General features: G+C 44.7%; 1 long non-coding RNA gene across 1 annotated transcript; it reads right to left on the bottom strand.

Annotated features, from left to right (window-relative positions):
• Positions 1-1,617: 1,617 nt before the first annotated feature.
• LOC129627180 (uncharacterized) lies at positions 1,618-20,933 on the bottom strand. Its single transcript, XR_008702460.1, has 3 exons — positions 20,904-20,933; positions 7,134-7,256; positions 1,618-1,759 (listed from the first exon to the last, which is right to left on the bottom strand). It is a non-coding gene; the product is annotated as an uncharacterized LOC129627180 (long non-coding RNA).
• Between the last annotated feature and the right edge of the window lie 1,504 nt (positions 20,934-22,437).

Raw genomic sequence — 22,437 nt, 5'->3', positions numbered from 1 at the left:
TCTTGTGAAGCGGCTCCTTTTGGAAAATAAGGGGACTTGCAAACGGCTTTGTTAAAGGTAAGGACGAAAAGAGAAACAGAAGCTTGTGCAAACAGAACCCAGTGCCTCTATCTGCATAGGCAGACCCCTTGATCAAGGAGCCCTTAGTTTTCATCGGAGACCAGAGAGACACCACTGATCAACATGCTGGACGCTGATGCTTTAAAAGCATCAGGTACTTTAAGTTCATCAAAACCTGGTGATGTAGATATTATGATTATCAACCCCATTTGGGGGCTTCCCTGGTGGCTCAGATGGTAAAGAATCTGCCTGCAATGCAGGAGACTGGGGTTTGATCCCGTGGGTTGGGAAGATCCCCTGGAGGAGGGAACAGCTACCCACTCCAGTATTCTTGCCTGGAGAATTCCATGGACAGAGGAGCCTGGCTGGCTAGTCTATGGGGTTGCAAAGAATCGGACACTGAGTGACTGACACTTTCATACTTCTTTCATCTCCATTTTACAGATAAGAAAACTGAGGCACAAGGCAATGAGGTGACTTGCCCAGGGTCATCTCTTAGTAAGAAGAGGAGCCAGATTCAAACCCACGCTCTCTGGAACCCGCATTCACATTCCTAACGCTCTTTGCTTCTGTCTCTTGCTCATCTTGCGAAGCCAGACAACTCCCAGAGCTGTAAGTGGTGCCTTTGCTGGCTCTTAAATTCCAGATCCCTGTTTGGTGAACTTGTACTTTTCTCCAGACTCCTTTTTTAAAAAAATTTTTAATTGAAGTGTAATTGATTTACAGTTATACCATTGATTTACAATTTATTGATTTACAATATAGAATTGATTTATAATATATAATTTACAACATATAATTGATTAGCAATATAATTTTCATTTTTACAATATGCAATAATTATAATTTATAATATATAATTTACATTTTATATAATTAAAATGATTTACAATATAATTGATTTATAATATATAATTGATTTACAATTATGCAATCAATCCCTGGGTTGGAAAGATCCCCGGAGAAGGGAAAGGCTATCCACTTCAGTATTCTGGCCTGGAGAATTCCGTGGACTGTATAGTCCATGGGGTCGTGAAGAGACCCCATGACTGAAGTGAAGACACGACTGAGTGATTTTCACTTCACTTCATACACCTATAGCCATATGTATTCTTTTTCAGATTCTTTTCCCTTACAGGTTATTATGTATTATTGAGTTGAGTTCCCTGTGCTATATGGTAGGTCCTTGTTGGTTACCTATTTTATGCATAATAGTGGGTATATGTTAATGCCAGCCTCCTAATTTATCCCTAAACCTTTCCCTTTTGGTAACCATAAGTTTGTGTCTGTAGGCTCACTTCTTCTTGAGCCTTGACCTTCTTCCTCTGTGTGAACTCACTCCACCCCCGCTGAAGGGCAGGGTCTGCGGTGAGAATGCAGAGTGTCTGGCCCAGGGCTAGCTGTGGGCTTCATCGCGGAAGCATCAGCTTGGCGTCTGGGAGCTTGCTCTGAGCCGGGGTCTGGGAGTGTCCTGGCCTTTGCACGCGCCTGCTCAGTCACTTCAGTTGTGTCCAATCCTTTGCTACCTTATGGACTGTAGCCTGCTAGGCTCCTCTGTCCGTGGGGATTCTCCAGCTATTTCTTCCTCTGGGGATCTTCCCGACCCAGGGATTGAACCTGCATCTCTTATGCCCCCTGCATTAGCAGGCTGGTTCTTTGTCACTGGGAAGCATCTGGCCTTTAGGATCCTGCCGTTTACCTGGGGCATCAGACAATAAGTCAGCACATAGAAACCTGGGTGAGAGCTCAACAGCACGCTACGGCTGGCTCATGGGCGATGGGTGTGGGTTTTGAGTTGGATAACCAGGTGCGGCGGCGAAGGCAATGGCACCCCACTCCAGTACTCTTGCCTGGAGAATCCCATGGATGGAGGAGCCTGGTAGGCTGCAGTCCATGGGGTCGCTAAGAGTCGGACATGACTCAGCGACTTCCCTTTCACTTTTCACTTTCATGCATTGGAGAAGGAAATGGCAACCCACTCCAGTGTTCTTGCCTGGAGAATCCCAGGGACGGGGGAGCCTGGTGGGCTGCTGTCTCTGGGGTCTCACAGAGTCGGACACGACTGAAGCGACTTAGCAGCAGCAGCAGCAGCAGCAACCAGGTGTGGCCTCTCCAAGAAGTGACATTGAAATTGAAATCGAGTGGCTTGCAGGGTCTTAGTTCCCGGACCAGAGATTGGGCCTGGGCCCTCAGCAGTGAAAAGCCTGGAGTCCTACCCACTGGACCACCAGGGAATTCCCCCAAACTGAGATCTTAAAGTCGAAATGGAGCCAGCCATGGGGTGATCAGAAGGAAGGGCTCCCATAGTCTTTAGGATAGGGCTCACCTGTGAGTGGCTGCAGCCATCCTCATGTTACCTAACGGACCCAGTTCCCTCTTTAAGTGAAGTGAAAGTTGCTCAGTCGTGTCCGACTCTGTGACCCCATGGACTATTCAGTCCATGTAATTCTCCAGGCCAGAATACTGGAGTGGGTAGCCTATCCCTTCTCCAGGGGATATTCCCGACCCAGGAATCGAACCAGTTGTGTCCTGCATTGCAGGTGGATTCCTTACCTCTGAGCTACCAGGGAAGCCCAGTTCCCTCTTTGATCCCCTGCAAATGCCAAAACCATCCCAGGTTTAATCAAGAGACCTATGTTTATTCAACACAATTAGCTCAAGAAAGATAATCCAGGGGACCTAATGCCTTCTTTTCTCTGTGTAGCTACTTGCATTTTCTAAGTTATGTTTTTGATTTCTGTGTGTGTCTAATTTTATTTTCAATGATTGACCTGTATTTTAGGTTTTAATAGCGTAAATATCAAATTTTGTTAGTTCAGCTGTATAGCTAAGATGCTGTTACTCTGTTGCTCTTAATTAACGGATACCATTCAACAACAACAGAAAGAAGGAAGGCCGTTCCAGGGAGAGGAACCTGCACGTGGGCCAGGGCCCCACCGTGGGGGCAGGATGGGTGTGTGCGGATCGGGGGTGGAGTAGGGGGAGGGGTGGAGAGTGTGGCAGAGATGGGGCGGGGAGATGGGGGTGCAGGGCCTCGCAGGTCACAGCAAGGAGCTGGGATTTCATTTAAGTGCATGAGGAAGCCATGGAGGCAGTGAACACTGCAGGGACTGGGTCAGATAAGATGCTGGCATTTTGCAGACACTGGCCCCTCTGCTAGGGTGCCCGTGGAAGCCTCCCAGGCCAGTAGTGTGGCCCAATGGTTGGAGCTCGGGTCACACAATGAGAATGGCTATTCCATTCATCCTCCTGTTCATTCGATCGTGGTCCAGCACTTTGCTTGGCACCGAGGATACAGAGTGGCCTGGGGTACACCCTGGCCTCCAGCAGCCCCTGCTATAGGACACAAGGAAGCTGTCAGCCCAGGGCTGGGTGGCAGAGGTACAGGACAGAGGTCTTTCACGAGATGCGCCCAAGACAAACAAGAAACTGAGTAGTTCTCTGACTTTCAGTTCAGTTCAGTTCAGTCGGTCAGTCGTGTCCGACTCTTTGCGACCGCATGGACTGCAGCACACCAGGCCTCCCTGTCCTTCACCAACTCCCGGAGTTTACTCAACCTCATGTCCATTGAGCTGGTGATGCCATCCAGCCATCTCATCCTCTGTCGTCCCCTTCTCCTCCTGCCTTCAATCTTTCCCAGCATCAGGGTCTTTTCCAATGAGTCAGCTCTTTACATCAGGAGGCCAAAATATTGGAGTTTCAGCTTCAGCAACACTCCTTCCAATGAATATTCAGGACTTATTTCCTTTAGGATGGACTGGTTGGATCTCCTTGCAGTCCAAGGGACTCTCAAGAATCTTCTCCAACTCCGCAGTTCAAAAGCATCAATTCTTTGGTGCTCAGCTTTCTTTATAGCCCAACTCTCATATCCATACATGACCACTGGAAAAACCATAGCTTTGACTAGATGGACCTTTGTTGGCAAAGTAACGTTTCTGCTTTTGAATATGCTCTCTAGGTTGGTCATAACTGTTCTTCCAAGGAGCAAGCGTCTTTTAGTTTCATGGCTGCAGTCACCCTCTGCAGTGATTTTGAAGCCCCCTGAAATAAAGTAGTCACTGTTTCCTCATCTATTTGCCATGATGGGACCAGATGTCATGATCTTAGTATTCTGAATGTTGAGCTTTCAGTCAACTTTTTCACTCTCCTCTTTCACTTTCATCAAGAGACTCTTTAGTTCTTCTTCATTTTCTGCCATAAGGGTGGTGTCATCTGCATATCTGAGGTTATTGATATTTCTCCCAGCAATCTTGATTCCAGCTAGTGCTTCATCCTGACCAGCATTTTGCATGATGTACTCTGCATTGAAGTTAAATAAGCAGGGTTACACTATACAGCTTTGACATACTCCTTTCCCAATTTGGAACCAGTCTGTTGTTCCATGTCCAGTTCGAACTGTTGCCTCTTGACCTGCAAACAGATTTCTCAGGAGGCAGGTAAGGTGGTCTGGTATTCCCATCTCTTTAAGATTTTTCCACAGTTCGTTGTGATCCACACAGTCAAAGGCTTTGGCATAGTTGGTAAAGCAGAAGTGGATGTTTTTCTGGAATGCTCTTGCTTTTTCGATGATCCAACAGATGTTGGCAATTTGATCTCTGGTTCCTTTGCCTTTTCTAAATCTAGCTTGAACATCTGGAAGTTCATGGTTCATGTACTGTTGAAGTCTGGCTTGAGAATTTTGAATGTTACTTTGCTAGCATGTGAGATGAGTGCAATTGTGTGATAGTTTGAGCATTCTTTGGCATTGCCTTTCTTTGGGATTGGAATGAAAACTGACTTTTTCCAGTCCTGTGGCCACTGCTGAGTTTTCCAAATTTGCTGGCTATTGAGTGCAGCACTTTCACAGCGTCATTTTTGAGGATTTGAAATAGCTCAATTGGAATTTCATCACCTCCACTAGCTTTGTTCGTAGTGATGCTTCCTAAAGCCCACTTGACTTTGCATTCCAGGATGTTTGGCTCTAGGTGAGTGATCACACCATTGTGGTTATCTGGGTCATGAAAATCTTTTATTGTATAGTTTTTCTGTGTATTCTTGCCACCTCTTCTTAATATCTTTTGCTTCTGTTAGGTCCATACCATTTCTGTCCTTTATTGAGCCCATCTTTGCATGAAACATTCCCTTGGTATCTCTAATTTTCTTGAAGAGATCTCTAGTCTTTCCCATTCTGTTGTTTTCCTCTATTTCTTTGCATTGATCACTGAGGAAGGCTTTCTTATCTCTCCTTGCTATTCTTTGGAATTCTGCATTCAAATGGGTATATTTTTCCTTTTTTCCTTTGCCTTTCGCTTCTCTTCTTTTCTCAGCTATTTGTAAGGCCTCCTCAGACAACCATTTTGCCTTTTTGCATTTGTTTTTTTTGGGGATGGTCTTGATCACTGCCTCTTGTACAATGTCACAAACCTCTGGCCATAGCTCTTCAGGCACTCTGTCTATCAGATCTAGTCCCTTGAATCTCTCTGACTGTTAAGAAACCTTAATTAAAATAACACGAATCCTTAGAACCCAATGGAATCAATACTAACAGAACCACGATGTTTGTCCGATGTTGGGGACTCAGAGAGAAGGTGGTCCTTGGAGATGAGGAGGAGAAAGGGTTGGGGGAGGGCCATCTCAGCAGAAAGAAGGTGCTTGGCCCAGGTGTTATGGATCCTCTTGGCTTCCCTTGTGGCTCAGCGGTAAAAGAATCTGCCTGCAATGCAGGAGACACAGGAGATGCAGATTTGATCCCTGGGTGGGAAGATCCCCTGAGGAAGAAATGGCTACCCACTCAAGTATCTTGCCTGGAGAATCCCATGGACAGAGGAGCCTGGTGGGCTACAGTCCATGGGGTCATGCAGAGTCAGACCCGACTGAGCACGCACACACCAGGGAGCACGTTGAGGTCAAATTTGGAAAAAATTCCTGTTATCCCTTCCTACAAATGTTACAGCCTCACATTTCAGCTAACACCTTCTTATGGGGAGGGGCATTAGCAATGCTCAGAACTAGCCAAGTTTTTCCCAGCAGCTGCCGCTAAGTCACTTCAGTCATGTCCGACTCTGTGCGACCCCATAGACCGCAGCCCACCACGCTCCCCCGTCCCTGGGATTCTCCAGGCAAGAACACTGGAGGGGGTTGCCATTTCCTTCTCCAATGCATGAAAGTGAAAAGTGAAAGGGAAGTCGCTGAGTCATGTCCGACTCTGCACGACCCCATGGACTGCAGCCTACCAGGCTCCTCTGTCCATGGGATTTTCCAGGCAAGAGTACTAGCAGCTATAAACTTACAAAGACCTTGCTGACAACTGGACCTGGTAAAGAAAAACCAAAACCAACTTTCTTCCATAAATCCCAGTGCATGTTATAGTGCCCTCTGGTGGTGCAAAGTGAAATGACAATCCCGCTGGTCTCCGAAGAAAACGTCCGATTGTTCTCTACTCTGCTTAGTAAGAAATGTATTTATTGTGCTTCAAGCTCATGCACCCAGCACTTGCAGACCTGGCCAGCGTCGTTTCTTTAATGATGTTCTCCTATATTTCCATTGGCAATAACTTCTACTTCAGTTCAGTTCAGTTGCTCAGTCGTGTCCGACTCTTTGTGACCCCATGGACTGCAGCACGCCAGGCTTCCCTGTCCTTCACAAACTCCCAGAGCTTGCTCAAACTCATGTCCATCAAGTCAGTGATGCCATCCAACCATCTCATCCTCTGTCGTCCCCTTCTCCTCTTGCCTTCAATCTTTCCCAGCATCAGGGTCTTTTCCAATGAGTCAGCTCTTTGCATTAGGTGGCAAGAGTATTGGAGCTTCAGCTTCAACATCAGTCCTTCCAATGAATATTCAGGACTGATCTCCTTCAGAATGGACTGGTTGGATCTCCTTGCAGTCCCAGGGACTCTCAAGAGTCTTCTCCAACACCACAGTTCAAAAGCATCAATTCTTTGGTACTCAGCTTTCTTTATAGTACAACTCTCACATCCATACATGACTACTGGAAAAACCATAGCTTTGACTAGACGAACCTTTGTCGGCAAAATAATGTCTCTGCTTTTGCCTACCCCATCCTTATTACTCATCCATGCCTTTTTTACTTACCGGTTGAGAAACTATATGCTGGGCTTTTCAACTTGCCCTGCATTTGAGGTACCTGTGAGCCTTTCTTTGTCTTCCCGGGCACAACAGAAGCTTCTGAAAGGCGGAGAATCAAATTGAGTCTCTCTGTGTTTGAGAGAGGGGAAGAACATGAATTAGAACCAAACCAAAGGTGGCCACTTGTACCTTCAAGAGGGGTGTGTGTGACGCTATTTACACAAAAGGGTATAGACACTTCTTTTTTTTACGTATGTTTAATTTAAAATTTTCATTGATGTATAGTTCTCTGCCCCACTCCAGTGGCACATGGGCTGCTGGGTTTCACTGTGACTTAGGGTTGTGGTTGTCAGGCCTGTTGTGGAGCTGGAGAAGAAGGAGGAGAACAAGCAAGTTAAGATGCCACATGGTTTATTTTTTAAAAAAAGAACCAGATTAAGCCTTTTTTTTTTCCTTAAGCAAATGTTCCCCAGATTGTTGCGTTTCTGGAGGAGTGGATTTTTGGAGGTGCTCCCTGCCCCCTCCACCGTCTCCGCGGACACCATCCTCCCAAGCCATTTCAGGAGCAGTTAATCTAAGTTATTTGCATTGTGCTGGCCCAATCGCTGCTTCTTTCTTTCCTCACATATTCAAACGTCCTGCAAGAAACCCCCAGGCCTTCTGCTAGAAGGTTTCTTCGTGTGGAATACAAGGCAGGAAGGGTCCAGGGTTCTGTCTGGGGCAAGAGGATTTAACACAGGGGCAAGAAGAAAATAAAAGCCACCCTTCTCCCATTTTTCTGTCTTGCCTCTTCTCTCAAATTCTTGGCGGAAATTGTCCCGATGTGGGGCTCAAAATAATTTCATTTACATTTCAAACAACTCAGAATAAGGCAGATATCTGAGATGTCTCTAAAGAACATTTACTGAGCATATAGTGCGTCCAGGGTTGGGTATCCAGGGGTGAATAAAACAGTCTGCTCTTGAGTATCTTGGAGTTCAGGGGAGACATCAAGATGTATGATTAAGGGAAATGATGCAGGTGCTATGAAAGAGAGGGGCTTCCCTGGTGGCTCAGATGGTAAAGAATCTGCCTGCAATGAAGGAAACTGGGGTTCGATCCCTGGGTTAGGAAGATTACTTGGAGAAGGGAATGGCAACCCACTCCAGTTTTCTTGCCTGCAGAATCCCATGGACAGAGGAGCCTGGCAGCTTACTGTCCATGGGGTCGCAGAGGGTTGGACACGACTGAACAACTAACACTTCACATTTCATGTCTATTGCACCAGGTGTTAGGTCCACGGGGTGGGGATTTTTGCCAATTTTGTTTCCTGATCTATCTCCAGAATTTAGAATCGTGCCAGGGACATGGTGCAAGCATACTTGTCGTGTCTGACGCTTTGCAACCTCATGGACTGTAGCCCGCCAGGCTCCTCTGTCCATGGAATTTTCCAGGCAAGAATACTGGAGAAGGCTGCCATTTCCTATGCCAGGGAAACTTCTCAATCCAGGGATTGAACCTGCATCTCTTGCATCTCCTATATTGACAGGCAGATTCTTTACCACTACACCACTTGGGAAACCAGACGCATGGTACCTCTTAGTAAATACTTTTTGGATGAATGAATGGATCACAAATGGGGTGAGAAAGTGGACTGGGAAGTTATCCACCTACCGCAGTGTATCCCTGTCCCCACCAGACTGTTCCTTGACAGCAAAATCATGTTCCATCACCATCTATTTTCCAAACGCCAGAAGATTCTCATAGGTGTAATGGATGCCAGGTCTTTCCAGGGGGCACAGTGGTAAAGAATCCCCCTGCAGTGCAGGCGAAGCAAGAGACGCAGGTTCAATTCCTGGTCCTGGAAGATCCCCTGGAGAAGGAAATGGCAACCCACTCCAGTATTCTGTATACATATATATATATATGTTTTTGGGGCTTCCCTGGTAGCTCAGCTGGTAAAGAATTCCCCTGCAATGCAGAGACCTGGGAGACTTGGGTTCAATGCCTGGGTTGGAAAGATCCCCTGGAGAAGGGAATGACAACCCACAGCAGTATTCTTGCCTGGGTCATCCTATGGGCAAAGAAGCCTAGCGGGCTACAGCCCATGGGGCTGCAGAGTCATACCCAACTTACTGACTAAACAACAACAAAAATGGATGCCAGTTCAAGGGCATCTTCTTTGAGGAAGAAGCCTGTGGTGGATTCTTGGAGCAGAAACTGAAAGAAGGGAAGTCAGACTCCAGCTCGGTGGATGTTGATGGAGCGCCTGCTGGTGGAGGCTCTCTGCTTGCTTTGCCCGCCTCCTCACCTCCTGTCCACCCTTCTTAGTATAGGACCTTTGACCCAGCTCCATCCTGGTACATGTTGCTGGACTATTACAGAGTCAACTCAGTAATTCATACTAAGATGATTAATGAAGCACTGTGATGTGTCATGGAGCTAAGGCTTAGGCTTCAAGGACTCACAGGGCAAGTGGTCCCGGTTCTTATGGATTCATAGCCTTGTGGGGAGACTAGTGAACATGGACTTAGGGCACAGTGTAGATATTAAGTGCTGCTAATGGTCAGAGAAGGCTTCCTGGAGGGAGCAGCACCTCATCTGGCTCCTAAAGAATGAGTGTAAGTTGGGAGAAGAGGTGGAGAGTGTGAGGATGAGCATTCTAGGCAGAAGGAAGAGAAGATGCAAAGTGCTAAAGGCAAGAGAGAAAGAAAAGATACACAGCTCTTATTTCTTTGCTTAAAATCCTTCAGTGACTCCCCGTGTTGTCAAAATCTGGTTCAAAACCTTAAGCGTGTTTCTCGGGGCAGTTTACTCTAGAGAGGAAATGAGACAGGAACCCAACTATGAGGATCCAGTCATGTCCTTGTCATTTACCAGCCAGGAAGTTCTCCACTTCCATCGTCCCCACCTTGTGACAGATCTCTGAGCTTGTGTGCTAGGTCGCTTCAGTCGTCCGGCTCCTCTGTCTGTGGGATTCTCTAGGCAAGAATATTGGAGTGAGTTATTATGCCCTCCTCCAGGGGATCCTCCCAATGCAGGGATTGAACCCGTGTCTCTTACGTCTCCTGCATTGGCAGGTGGGTTCTTTACCGCTCATGCCACCTGGGAAGCTCAGAGGTCCTCCAGAAGCCCTCTATAACCACTGCCTTTCTGCCGTCATCTGTATTCCCTAGTCTTCTACAGAGATTGACGTGAAGAGGGTACACACCCACCCCTCCCAAACAACCCTTTAGGGACAGTGAGGTCCAGGACCGGAAGAGATGCGACACTTTTCCTGATGAGGACAGCCACCGGAGCAGCCTGGCTCCTCACGCCCAGTTTCTAACAGAATCCATAGGCTGTGGGTCCCACCTTGGCACAGGCGCCGCCGTCGTGACTGTTATTATTATTATTGCTGCTCTAATTTGGTGCCAGTTTGCTATTACCAGTACTATCAAGATGCCATCTTTGGAGAAGCAACAACTAAATTTCTTCTAGTTTTATTTAAAGATTCATGCTTGCTTAATTGATGTATCACTGATTTATAGTATTAGTTTCAAGTGTACAACTTAGTGATTTGATTTGATACAGATTATAATCCGTTTAAACTTACTATGAAACCCTGGCTGTATACCCTAGGCTGGCATTGTGTTTTTGAATTTTGTATTTAGTTGTTTGAACATCTTAATCCCCTCCTCCCATCTTGCCCCTCCTCCAGCCCTCTCTCCACCAGTAACCCCTAATTTGTTCTATCTGTGAGTCTATTTCTGTTTTGTTTTATATACATATAAATTATATTATATGCCATAATTATAATTACATTTATATTCTATAAACATAGTAACATAATTTCTATGTATATATTTATATGTTTACCTATGTTTTTATATACATATAAATTATGTATATACAATTACATGTAATTACATATGTATACAATGGTATATATGTATGAAAGTGAAAGTTGCTCAGTCGCGTCTGACTCGTAGTGACCCCATAGACTGTAGCCTGCCAGTCTCCTCTGTCCATGGGATTCTCCAGGCCAGAATACTGGAGTGGGTAGCCATTCCCTTCTCCAGGGGATCTTTCCAATGCAGGGACTGAACCCAAGCCTCCCAGGTCTCCTGCATTGCAGGGGAATTCTTTACCAGCTGAGCTACCAGGGGAGCCCCCAAAACACATATGTATGTATACAGAATACTGGAGTGGGCTGCCATTTCCTTCTCTAGGGGATCTTCCCAACCCAGGGATCAAACTCAGGTCTCCTGCATTGCAGACAGGCGCATAACCATCTGAGCCACCAGGGAAGCCAAATAATTATATATATGTATATACATATACATATGTATATGGTGGCTCAGACAGTAAAGCATCTGTCTACAATGTGGGAGACCCGGGTTCAATCCCTGGGTTGGGACGATCCCCTGGAGAAGGAAATGGCAGCCCACTCCAGTACTCTTGCCTGGAAAATCCCATGGATGGAGGAGCGTGGTAGGCTGCAGTCCATGGGGTCACTACCAGTCGGACATGACTGAGCTTAGGTTGTATTATTTCTAAGCTAAAAGACAAAAAAATACACATATATAAAAATATGTATATGTTTATATATCAGATCAGATCAGATCAGTCGCTCAGTCGTGTCCGACTTTTTGCGACCCCATGAATCGCAGCACGCCAGGCCTCCCTGTCCATCACCAACTCCCAGAGTTCACTCAGACTCACGTCCATCGGGTCAGTGATGCCATCCAGCCATCTCATCCTCCGTCATCCCCTTCTCCTCCTGCCCCCAATCCCTCCCAGCATCAGAGTCTTTTCCAATGAGTCAACTCTTCCCATGAGGTGGCCAAAGTACTGGAGTTTCAGCTTTAGTATCATTCCTTCCAAAGCAATCCCAGGGCTGATCTCCTTCAGAATGGACTGCTTGGATCTCCTTGCAGTCCAAGGGACTCTCAAGAGTCTTCTCCAACACCACAGTTCAAAAGGATCAATTTTCGGTGCTCAGCCTTCTTCACAGTCCAACTCTCACATCCATACATGACCACAGGAAAAACCATAGCCTTGACTAGACGAACCTTTGTTGGCAAAGTAAATGTCTTTGCTTTTGAATATGCTATCTAGGTTGGTCATAACTTTCCTTCCAAGGAGTAAGCGTCTTTTAATTTCATGGCTGCAGTCACCATCTGTAGTGATATACATGCATATATATAAGTATTTCCCTGGCAACTCAGTTGGTAAAGAATCCTCCTGCAATGCAGGAGACCCTGGTTCAATTCCTGGGAAGGGAAGATGCAGAAGATGCAAAGGACTGAAGGCAAGAGAGAAAGAGAAGATGTTCAACCCTCCTTTCTTGGTTTAAAATCCTTCAGTGACTCCCCTACGAATTCAAAATCTGGTTCAAAAGCTTGAGTGTGTTCCCCGGGGCGGTTCACTCTGGAGAGGAAGAAAGACAGGAACCCAGCTATGACTGTCCAGTCATGTCCTTGTCATTTACCAGCCAGGAAGGTCTCCACCTCCACTGTCCCTACCTTGTGACAGATCTCTGAGCTTGTGTGCTCAGTCGCTTCAGTCCTGTCTGACTCTTTGTGATGCTCTGAACCTGGGTGGGAAGATCCACTGGAGAAGGGATAGGCTACCCACGAGCCATCATTCTTGGGCCGTCTTGGTGGCTCAGCTGGTAAAGAATCCGCCTGCAGTGTGGGAAACCTGGGTTTGATCCCTGAGTTGGGAAGGTTCCCTGGAGAAGGGAATGGCTACCCACTCCAGTATTCTGGCCTGGAGAATTCCATGGACTGTGTATTCCATGGGGTCACAAAGAGTTGGACATGACTGAGCAACTTTCACTTTTCATGCATATATATATATAAACATATAAAATTTTTGTGTATGTATAAATTTTATATATATAGGCTGTGCCACAGGGCTTGTGGGATCTTAGTTCCCTGACTAGGAATTGAACCCACACGCTGTACAGTGAAAGTGTGGAGTCCTAACCACTGGACTGTCAGGGAATTTCCTATTAGTTTTAAAATGGCAACTTTCTCAGTCTCTCTTTATTGCTCTATCCCTTTCTCCCTCTCCCTTATGATTCCCTTTTTTTTTAATATGGAAAATCTCAACCTGTGTGACAGCTGAGAGAGATGTATAATGAACTCCCATGGATCCATCAATCAACCGCACCGATTATCATGATTTTGTCAATCTCATTTATCTGCACTCCATCCCTCTTTGTGTTTTTCACTCCATGCTGGGATATATTAAAGTAAATCCCAGACATCACATTAGTTCATCTACAAGTGACTCAGTATGTATAACAAAGTCTTTAAAAAAATATAATAATGGCACCATCATTACTCCTAAAACTTAAAAATGACTCCTTAATATCATCAAATAGACAGGTTTCAAATTTCCCTGATTGACAAAAAACTCTTCACAATCGCTTTGGTTTGAATATGTCCATATATTGTATTTATTTGATGTGTTTCTAAGCTTCATTTAATCTCAGATAATTTCTCTCAGTCTCTCACTCCTTTGCTCTCTCTTACTTGTCAATTTCTTATTAAAGAAACTAGGTCAATTATCTTCTAGATTTTTCCATGTTCTCGATTGGATGGATATAACATATTTCTTTGTCTTCTATATTTACTATAAGCTGGTAATAGAACTAGAAGTTTGATCAGATTCACATTCAACATTAGGGTAAGGTAAACTGATAATTTTTTTCACTTTGACCCATCAAGGTTTTGCACAGGGTACAGCATTATGCAGGTTAGGGAACTCAGGCGAAAGGCCCGTTGGGGGATTCTGCTGAGGTTATTAGGAGGCTGAGTTTTGCATGAGCAGGGGCTAGAGGCTACTCCAGGCTAGTGACGTAGGAAAGGGCCACTGCTTACAGATGCGCTGAGTAGAGGGAGCAGAATTAATGTGCCTTTTCTGTCTCCTCCTTCGTCATGTCTGCTCATGGTCTCCTGCAGACTGCTTGTACTGGGGAAACAGAGGAGCTTAGAACCTGGCACAGAAATCCCCAGCAATAACCAGGCCTTTGAATGATGACAAGTACCCCAGAAGATCTTTTCGATGGAAGATAATAAAACACTGACTCAGGAGCAGCTGTTCATCATCATTTGAAAGTTTTCTTTGGCCTTAGACTTTCTCCCACCACAGAACCTGATCTGAGCATGTGTTTGTGTGGTTTCTTTAGAAAAGTGACCCTGAGGAAGCAGAAAGGGGAATTTAGAAGAGGGAATCAGGGAAGGGGAGGAAAGCAAGCACGTGAGCAACCGAGCTGGCTGAGGCTGTAGACACCTGGAGCTCAGTTTCGCTGAGTACCCTCAGGAGAACTCTATTGAATGCATTCTGGAATTTTCACCTGAGAGATAAGAATGAGAGTCTTCATTATCGGCTCTCACCTCCCACACATGAAAGGTCTACACAGGGGACTCCATGTGCATCTTCCAGGTTTGTACACACACAGGATGGCTGACTTCGTCTTCAAATGTGGCCCCACAAGAAGCTGAAAAAGCAATGCTGATACAGAAAATGAGCATTACATGGTGTAGCCAAGGTGAGGTGCTGTCCAGGCGGACCTGTGTGCTGCTTTTTGCTATGGGAACGCCTGGAAAAACAGTGGGTCAATAACAGGCACATAAAAAAGATGCTCAACACTGCTGGTAATTAGAGAAATGCAAATCAGATCAGAACTACCTTGAGGGAAATTCCCTGTGGTCCAGTGGTTAGGACTCTGTGCTTCCATTGCCGAGGGTCTGGGTTCCATCCTTGGTCAGGAAACTAAGCTTTTGAAAGCCACAAGGAAAAAAAAAACCTACAATAAGGTATCACACCCCTCAACCCCACTGGCCAAAATGGTCATCATTAAAAAGTCTGCATATAAGAAATGCTGGAGAGGGTGTGGAGTTAAGGAAACCGCCTGTACAGTTGGTGGGAATGTAAATTGATACAGCCACGGTGGAAAACAACGGGGATTCCCAGGTGGTGCTAGTGGTAAAGACCCTGCCTGCCAAAGCGGGAAAAGTAAGAGACGTGTGTTCGATCCCTGGGTCGAGAAGATCCCCTGAAGGAGGGCATGACAACCCACTCCAGTATTCTTGCTTGGAGAATCCCATGGACAGAGGGGCCTGAGGGGGCCCCAGTTCCTGGGGTTACAAGGAGTTCGACAGGATTGAAGCGACTTAGCATGCATGGAAAACAATATGGAGGTTCCTTAGAAAACTAGGAATAAAACTACCATATAATCCCACCGCTGGGCATATATCCTGAGAAAACCACAATTCAAAAAGATACATGTACCCCACTGTTCATTGCAGCACTGTTTACAATAACCAAGACATGGAAGAAACCCAATAAGCTACTGGAAGATGCCTTTGGTGACTGTCCTTGGATGAAACTTTGAAACTGGCTACATAATCATGCATTTAACCAAATCTGTTCCCAGTACTTAGTACTTGTCACCTGGTAAACAGTGGGTAATAGCTAAATTTTCACTGGATGGATTAGTGAATTATTTCAACCTAATTATAATGTTGATAATAAAAGCCAATGTTTGTGTTCTTGGTATCTGTCAGTCACTGATTTATATTAATTCTAACTAGTATGTATGTGTGCATATGTGTACATATATACTAGTATGTATGTTCCTCAGTCATGTCTGACTCTTTGTGACCCCTGCCAGGCTCCTCTGTGCATGGAATCCTCCAGGCAAGAATCCTGGAGTGGGTTGCCACTTCCTCCTCCAGAGGATCTTCCTGACCCAGGATCGAACCCAAGTCTCCTGCATTGCAGGCAGGTTTTTTACTGTCTGAACCACCAGCGCTGTGTGAGGAACTCACAGTCATTACTCCCATTGGACAGATGAGGAAACTGAGGCTCAGAGAGGTCAGGTGGTTGTCCTGAGGCTGAAGCCAGCATGTGAACCCAAAGCCTGGGCCCTGAACATCTGGATGTCCAAACTCTCAATGGGAAGGTCTACAGGTTATATTTCTGTGCACTTTGTCAACTTGTGGAGGTTTGTTTTGGGTTTTTTTTTGCGTATGTTTTGGGCCCTCCATAATTTATCTTCTTTCACCGATGACTTGCATTTAAGTCAATGACATAGTTCCCTAAGGTAGAAAGAGTTACCACTTTGCTCTAAAGCACAAATTTCCAAGTAATCAGGAGGGAAGATTCTTGAGATCAGGGACTCTTAGTTGGGTTCTTGGAGGAAAAATTCTAGACTGACGTGCATATAGCATGCTGCTACCTGCACTGTTGCGCTTTCTGGGAGCACAAATGGTGAAAACCAGACTCTAAGTATGTGGATTTAGAAAAGCTAAGAAAAATGGCTTCAGACAATTAAAACTGGCTCTGTCAAGAATTATCCTGATGGACATAATTTACTCCCCAGATTGCCAGAGAGAGAAAATAATTTTGAATACGTGGCAAAAAGGGGGCAGGATTGCTAAAGATGAATTGACCTGATTACAAACTGTCCGGTCTGCACCCTCTCTTTTTCTAGCTGCTATCAGATCGTGTTGAATCCTTTGTGTCATATGGCTCTTTCCCCACGAGACAGAGGCAGAGTTCTACTCATAACAGATTCTATGAAGCGTGGCTTGGTGTCAGGCACATGGCAGGAATGTGAATATGTTAGTGAAATTGTTAGATTTGGGAAGCAGCAGGCCTTTCTCTAGAATTCGATTTCCCATCTAAAATGAGGTCGGTCTCTTGTGCTTTCTGAGTCTCTCTGCTCATGGGAAGATGAAGGATTCGTCTTCTAGTTCACCACTAGGCGGCGCTATTGGCCCGCGGTTGGGTTCCTCCATTGTCTCCATCTGCTCTGTGACAATGCATCATTCAAACGGATGATTGCTACCAACAGTTAGACTTACAATGTAAAATGTCACATAAAAATGATCAATAACAAATGGGGTGGGGCAGGTGATTAGCTGCACCCCGACTCCCTTGTATCTGATTTTTTTTTTTTTTTTTTTTTTTTTTTGGGCAGGAATGGTACCTGCAGGGTCGACATCGCGTTGTCTACTCTCTTAAAAGATTCACAGATTCCTTGTGAAAACCCACAGGTTGCTGCCAAAACTATTTCAAAGGGATATGCCTTCCTCGCTCCATATGCTCATCATGAGGAGGCTGGAAAATGATCCTTCTGCAAGCCGCACCTATTTCCAGCCTGGATTTTAGTTTAGCAACATTAGATTGTGTAACTTCTAACAGTCCCCTCTGGAGAGATGTGCAGGAAGTTTTAGTGTGCGCGCAGCAGCAGGAGGCGGTCCCCAGCGAGACTGAGCGGTGGATGAAAGGAGCCTTTGAGTCGGCTTCCAGCATCCTTCCTTCCCCTCTGTGCCCTCGCCCAGACAGCCTGCCTCCCTCTGGGGGCCTTGCTCTGAGCTCTCGCCCCTAGGCGGCAGCATGGGATAACCAGGAGCGCTCTGGAGCCTGCGTCCGGGCACTGGGGTTCTAGCGAGCGCTGCTTTTGCCTAGAACTTCTGCTGTGTGATTTGGGGCAAGTTGCTTCCTGTCCTTTGGACACTTTGTTTCCTTGTCTGCAAAATGGAGGGTGAATACCTGCTTTATCGAGTGTGTGAAGGCTCTGCATGTAATTGTGATCTGCCTTTGTAGTGGGAGGCATTTAGAGGGTTAGAAAAACCCAGGTTCTAGGTCTTAATTTGCTGCGTGGTTTGGGGCAGATCTCTCTGGACCTGAAATTGCTGATCTGTAAAAGACAAGTTTGGAACTGGTGATGCTTTAAACCTTTTCCATTCCAACCTTTTATAAAATCTACTTGTCTTGTGTGTTACACTTTCACAGCCTTGACTGGCAAAGCAACCAGGTAAACTAAAGAAGCAAATACATGAATGGGTAATTAAGATGCCTGGCTTATTCCTCTTATATACTTTGGTTTTTACCGGGAGACAAAAATATCCATGATCCTTTCTTTTCCTGGTCTGCTGGTCTTACCATTACAGCTCAGAAACCACCACCCCTGGCCCCCAAGCCTTCTCTAATATTCCTAGGCAATGTGAAGCCTTTTTGATTCTATGAATGCTCATTGCACCTCAAGACACATGTATGTCTTTGAATTGAGTCTTGCTTTTTTACTGCTTTTGTAGCACGGTGTTGCTGTTGTTCAGTTGCTAAGTCGTGTCCGGCTCTTTGTATCCTTAGGGACTGTAGCATGCCGGGCTTCTCTGTCCTCCACTATCTCCCAGGGTTTGCTCAAACTCATGTCCATTGAATCGGTGATGCTATGTAACCATCTCATCCTCTGCTGCCCCCTTCTCCTTTTGCTTTCAATCTTTTCCAGCATCAAGGTCTTTTCCAATGAGTTGGCTCTTTACATCAGGTGGCCAAAGTATTGGAGCTTCAGCTTCAGCATCAGTCCTTCCAGTGAAGATTCAGGACTGATTTCCCTTAGGATTGACTGGTTTGATCTCCTTGCTGTCCAAGGGACTCTCAACAGTCTTCTCCAGCGTCACAATTCAAAAGCATCAACATAGCATATTTTAGATAAAACATTTGATTTTATGATTATGTGTGCATGCCTGTCTCTCTGTCTGTAAAGCAGACATCTGTAACAGGGCTACCAATAATTTCTAAGCTCTCAACAGATACCACAGGGTTTGGCACAGGGTAATTGCTTGAGAAGAGATTTGTAGATGAATAAATGAGTGGAGAGAGTAGATCAGAGAGAGAATTGACAAATGAATAAATGAATGAGGTATTTCTAATAATGGGTTTCAGGGTCCCTGGCCATGCTGTGGATGGGGATGGATTTAGGAATCATCTGATGCATTGGGCTGCCTCTTCTACCAAGTCAGATGAAAATAATCTGTTTTTTCTGCCTCCTGAACAATGGATGTCAAGGTCATACATTTGCAATCCCAGGCTCAGCCTTTTTTTTTTTTTATATTGTGTGTGTTCAAGTATAGAGTTCATGTTCTCTTTTATTTTCCTTGAAGGTTAAACTGTTGCTTTTTTTTCATCTATAAAGATGTTTTAAAATCCCATCTTGAAGCTTTAAAGATTTTTCTCGCAGCAGCTAGATCTAGATATATAAAATCCATCCACTTTACAAATGAAAATGATTGATATACATCAAAAAAGTTATCTGCATCGGATAATAAAACCCAGCTCAAGTCTCTCTCTAAAAGCCCACTCCAGGAATTTCACTGAAAAGGCAGGTTCCTTGGAAATTCAGGGGTGGGGATTTTAGGAAAGGGGAGAATTGGTGATGGGGAGTGTTGGCTGCAAAAAAGAAGCACAATGTGAGAGTTGTGGGCCAAGTTTTATTTGGAGCAAAATAAGGACTATAGCCTGGGAGACAGCATCTCAGATAGCCCTTAGAAAAAGCTCCAGAGAGGTAGGCAGAAGGTCAGTGTCATATATGATTCTATGATTCTGGTGAGGGGGGTACATGCAGCTGAGTACACATTTTGACAGAGGCTCACCGCTCATTGCAAGGAGCAGATGCCACTGTTAATGATTTTAGTGCTTTTTCTGGATATGAGGAGATGCAAAAATTGGGCTCGTAAAATCTTCTCCTGAAAATATCTAACTGTCGAGGCAGACCTGTTCTGCCATTTTTCTCAGAGCACAGAGTGCCTCCCTCATTCCTGATCTCCACCCTAAACTCTTTGCAGAGGATGTTGAAGGTCAGCAGCTCCAGCAGTTCATGATTTAATCCTTGTAGAAGTAGATGGCAAGTGCCAATCTGTAGCTGGAAGATGAGAAAGTCATATTTACGTAGAAGACATCCTAAGTACTTTATATAGGGTATATTGTTTAGCCTCCCTCCTGCATAGCAGTTAGCATCAGCCTTAGTTTTGCAGGGAGAGAATTTGAGGCTCTGATATCTTTTTAAAATAAAAAAAATTTTTTTTAATTATGAAAGTATGACAACACATACAGAGGAGACTTGGAAAATATAGACTTAGGTTACATATGGTTCCACTATACAATTATTGTTAAAAGTAGATAAATGAAGATTTTATAGTTGGAGTTTCAATATCAAACTCTCAAAAGTTAATAGAATGAATATACAGACAAGTAGAAGGATATAGTAGACCTGAAAAACACTATGAACCAATTCAACATAATTAAGATTTGTACAATTTTCACACAGTTGCGCTGCTAAGTTGCTTCGGTCGTGTCCGACTCTGTGCGACCCCTCGGACGTCAGCCCACCAGGCTCCCCCATTCCTGGCATTCTCCAGGCAAGAACACTGGAGTGGGTTGCCATTTCCTTCTCCAATGCATGAAAGTGAAAAGTGAAAGTGAAGTCGCTCAGTCGTGTCTGACTCCTAGCGACTCCATGGACTGCAGCCTACCAGGCTCCTCTGTCCATGGGATTTTTCCAGGCAAGAGTACTGGAGTGGGGTGCCATCGCCTTCTCCTTTCACACAGCAGTAGGTTACAAATTCTATTCAGGTTCCCATAGACTGTAAACTAGGAGACACTGGAACATATCCAGGGACATGAAACAAGGTGCAAAAATTTCATGGTCTAAAGGTATTGAATCTGTCTGCAATGTGGGAGACGTGGGTTCAATCCCTGGGTCGGGAAGATCCCCTGGAGGAGGAAATGGCAACTCACTCCAGTATTCTTGCCTGGGAAATCCCATGGACAAAGGATCCTGGTGGGCTACAGTCCATGGGGTCACAAAGAGTCGGACATGTCTGAGCAACTAACACAAAGATGTTGAAATCATATAGGATCTGTAATTATACTAGAAATCAATATCAAAAGATTTTTGAAAATAACCCCCATATTTTCGAGAGCAATGTGACATTTACCAAGAGGCTCTGATACCTTAAGCAAAGTGCCCAAAGCTGCAGAGGCAGCTGCTGTTCCTGGACTCCAATCAGATTTCTGAAAGGCAGACCCCTCCTCACTCTGTGTGATCCCATCATTGTGGAACTCTGGGAAGAGACCTCGGCAGGATTTTTATGCAAAAATTGATTTCATCTCACATTTGTAGGTTTCTTTTGATCCCTTCTTGCCCCAGGCTGAGTCTTGGCATAACTTTATCACCCACAGAGGTTAAGAATGAGGGCTGGCAGGCACTGCTTCTTTTCTTCAAAGTTCCAGATATGTTTCTAAGGAGCAGTCGCGTTTAAAAACACCTGGGCTACATGAGGATCTTCTACTTTTATCTAGTTTGTTTCCTTTTTCCTATTTCATATTCAGTGCTCCCGTTTTATTTAGTTTATATTTTATGATTTATCCATCTCTTCTTCTTTTTGATGTTCTTTCCCAAGCCTAGCTTTTGTGTGTGTGTGTGTGTGTGTGTGTGTATATATATATATATATATATATATACATACACCATATATATATTATATTACATATGTAAGTATATATATTTTAAATATATAAATTTTTTAGAAAACTTAAGAATTTTTGCCTAACTAAAACATTTATGACATTTTGATTCCACTTGTTTGACTTAGTATGAATAGAATGCTAGATTTCCATTTTTTAAAAATAGATATGTAACAAGCAACAAAGTTTTACTGTATAGTACAGGGAACTATCGTCAATATCTTGTAATAACCTATTATGGAAAATAATCTGAAAAATAATCTACGTCTATATGTAAAGCTGAGTCACCTTGCTGTGTGCCTGAAATGTTGTAAGTAAACTATACTTCAATAAAATATATATATTAAGAAAAAAAAGAGTGAGGTCTGGGAAGTCAAGCAGACACGGTTTCAAATCTCATCTCTTGGGACTTCCCTGGTGGTCCAGTGGTTAAGACTCCATGCTCCCAATGCAGGAGGCAAGGGTTCGCTCCCCGTTTGGAGAGCTAAGATCCTGTATGCCTTAAGGTGTGGCCAAAAGATAAAACCCAGCTCTTCTACTTACTAGGTGTATGGTTTTGGACAAATTACTTAACCAATTCTTGATTTCCTTTCCTGGAAACTGAGGATTCTAATGTTGTCTTGGGCTTCCCAGCTGGTACTCGTGGTAAGGAATCCACCTGCCAATGCAGGAGATACAAGAGATGTAAGTTAGATCCCTGGGTCAGGAAGATTCCCTGGAGAAGGGAATGGCCACCCACTCCAGTATTCTTGCCTGGAGAATCCCATGGACAGAGGAGCCAGGCGGGCTAGTCTTTGGGGTCACAAACACACAACTGAGTGACTGAGCACAACAATGACATGTTGTCTACTTCATAGGGTCATTTTGGAGATTATGTGACACAATGAACGTACTTAGAGATGTACCTGGATAGGCTGGTGCTCAACGTTCACAGGATGAGCCATTGAGAGACTAATGGGTCTATTGCTGTGGAAAGTGCTGCACTCAATATGTCTTTTCCCCCTTTGCTTTGGGGTGGATT

The sequence above is a fragment of the Bubalus kerabau genome, chromosome 14 (genome assembly GCF_029407905.1).
Source record: "Bubalus kerabau isolate K-KA32 ecotype Philippines breed swamp buffalo chromosome 14, PCC_UOA_SB_1v2, whole genome shotgun sequence".
Classification (NCBI taxonomy): Eukaryota; Metazoa; Chordata; class Mammalia; order Artiodactyla; family Bovidae; genus Bubalus; species Bubalus kerabau.
The sequence above is the reverse complement of the archived record's forward strand: the minus strand, read 5'-3'. Positions and strand labels throughout refer to the sequence as shown.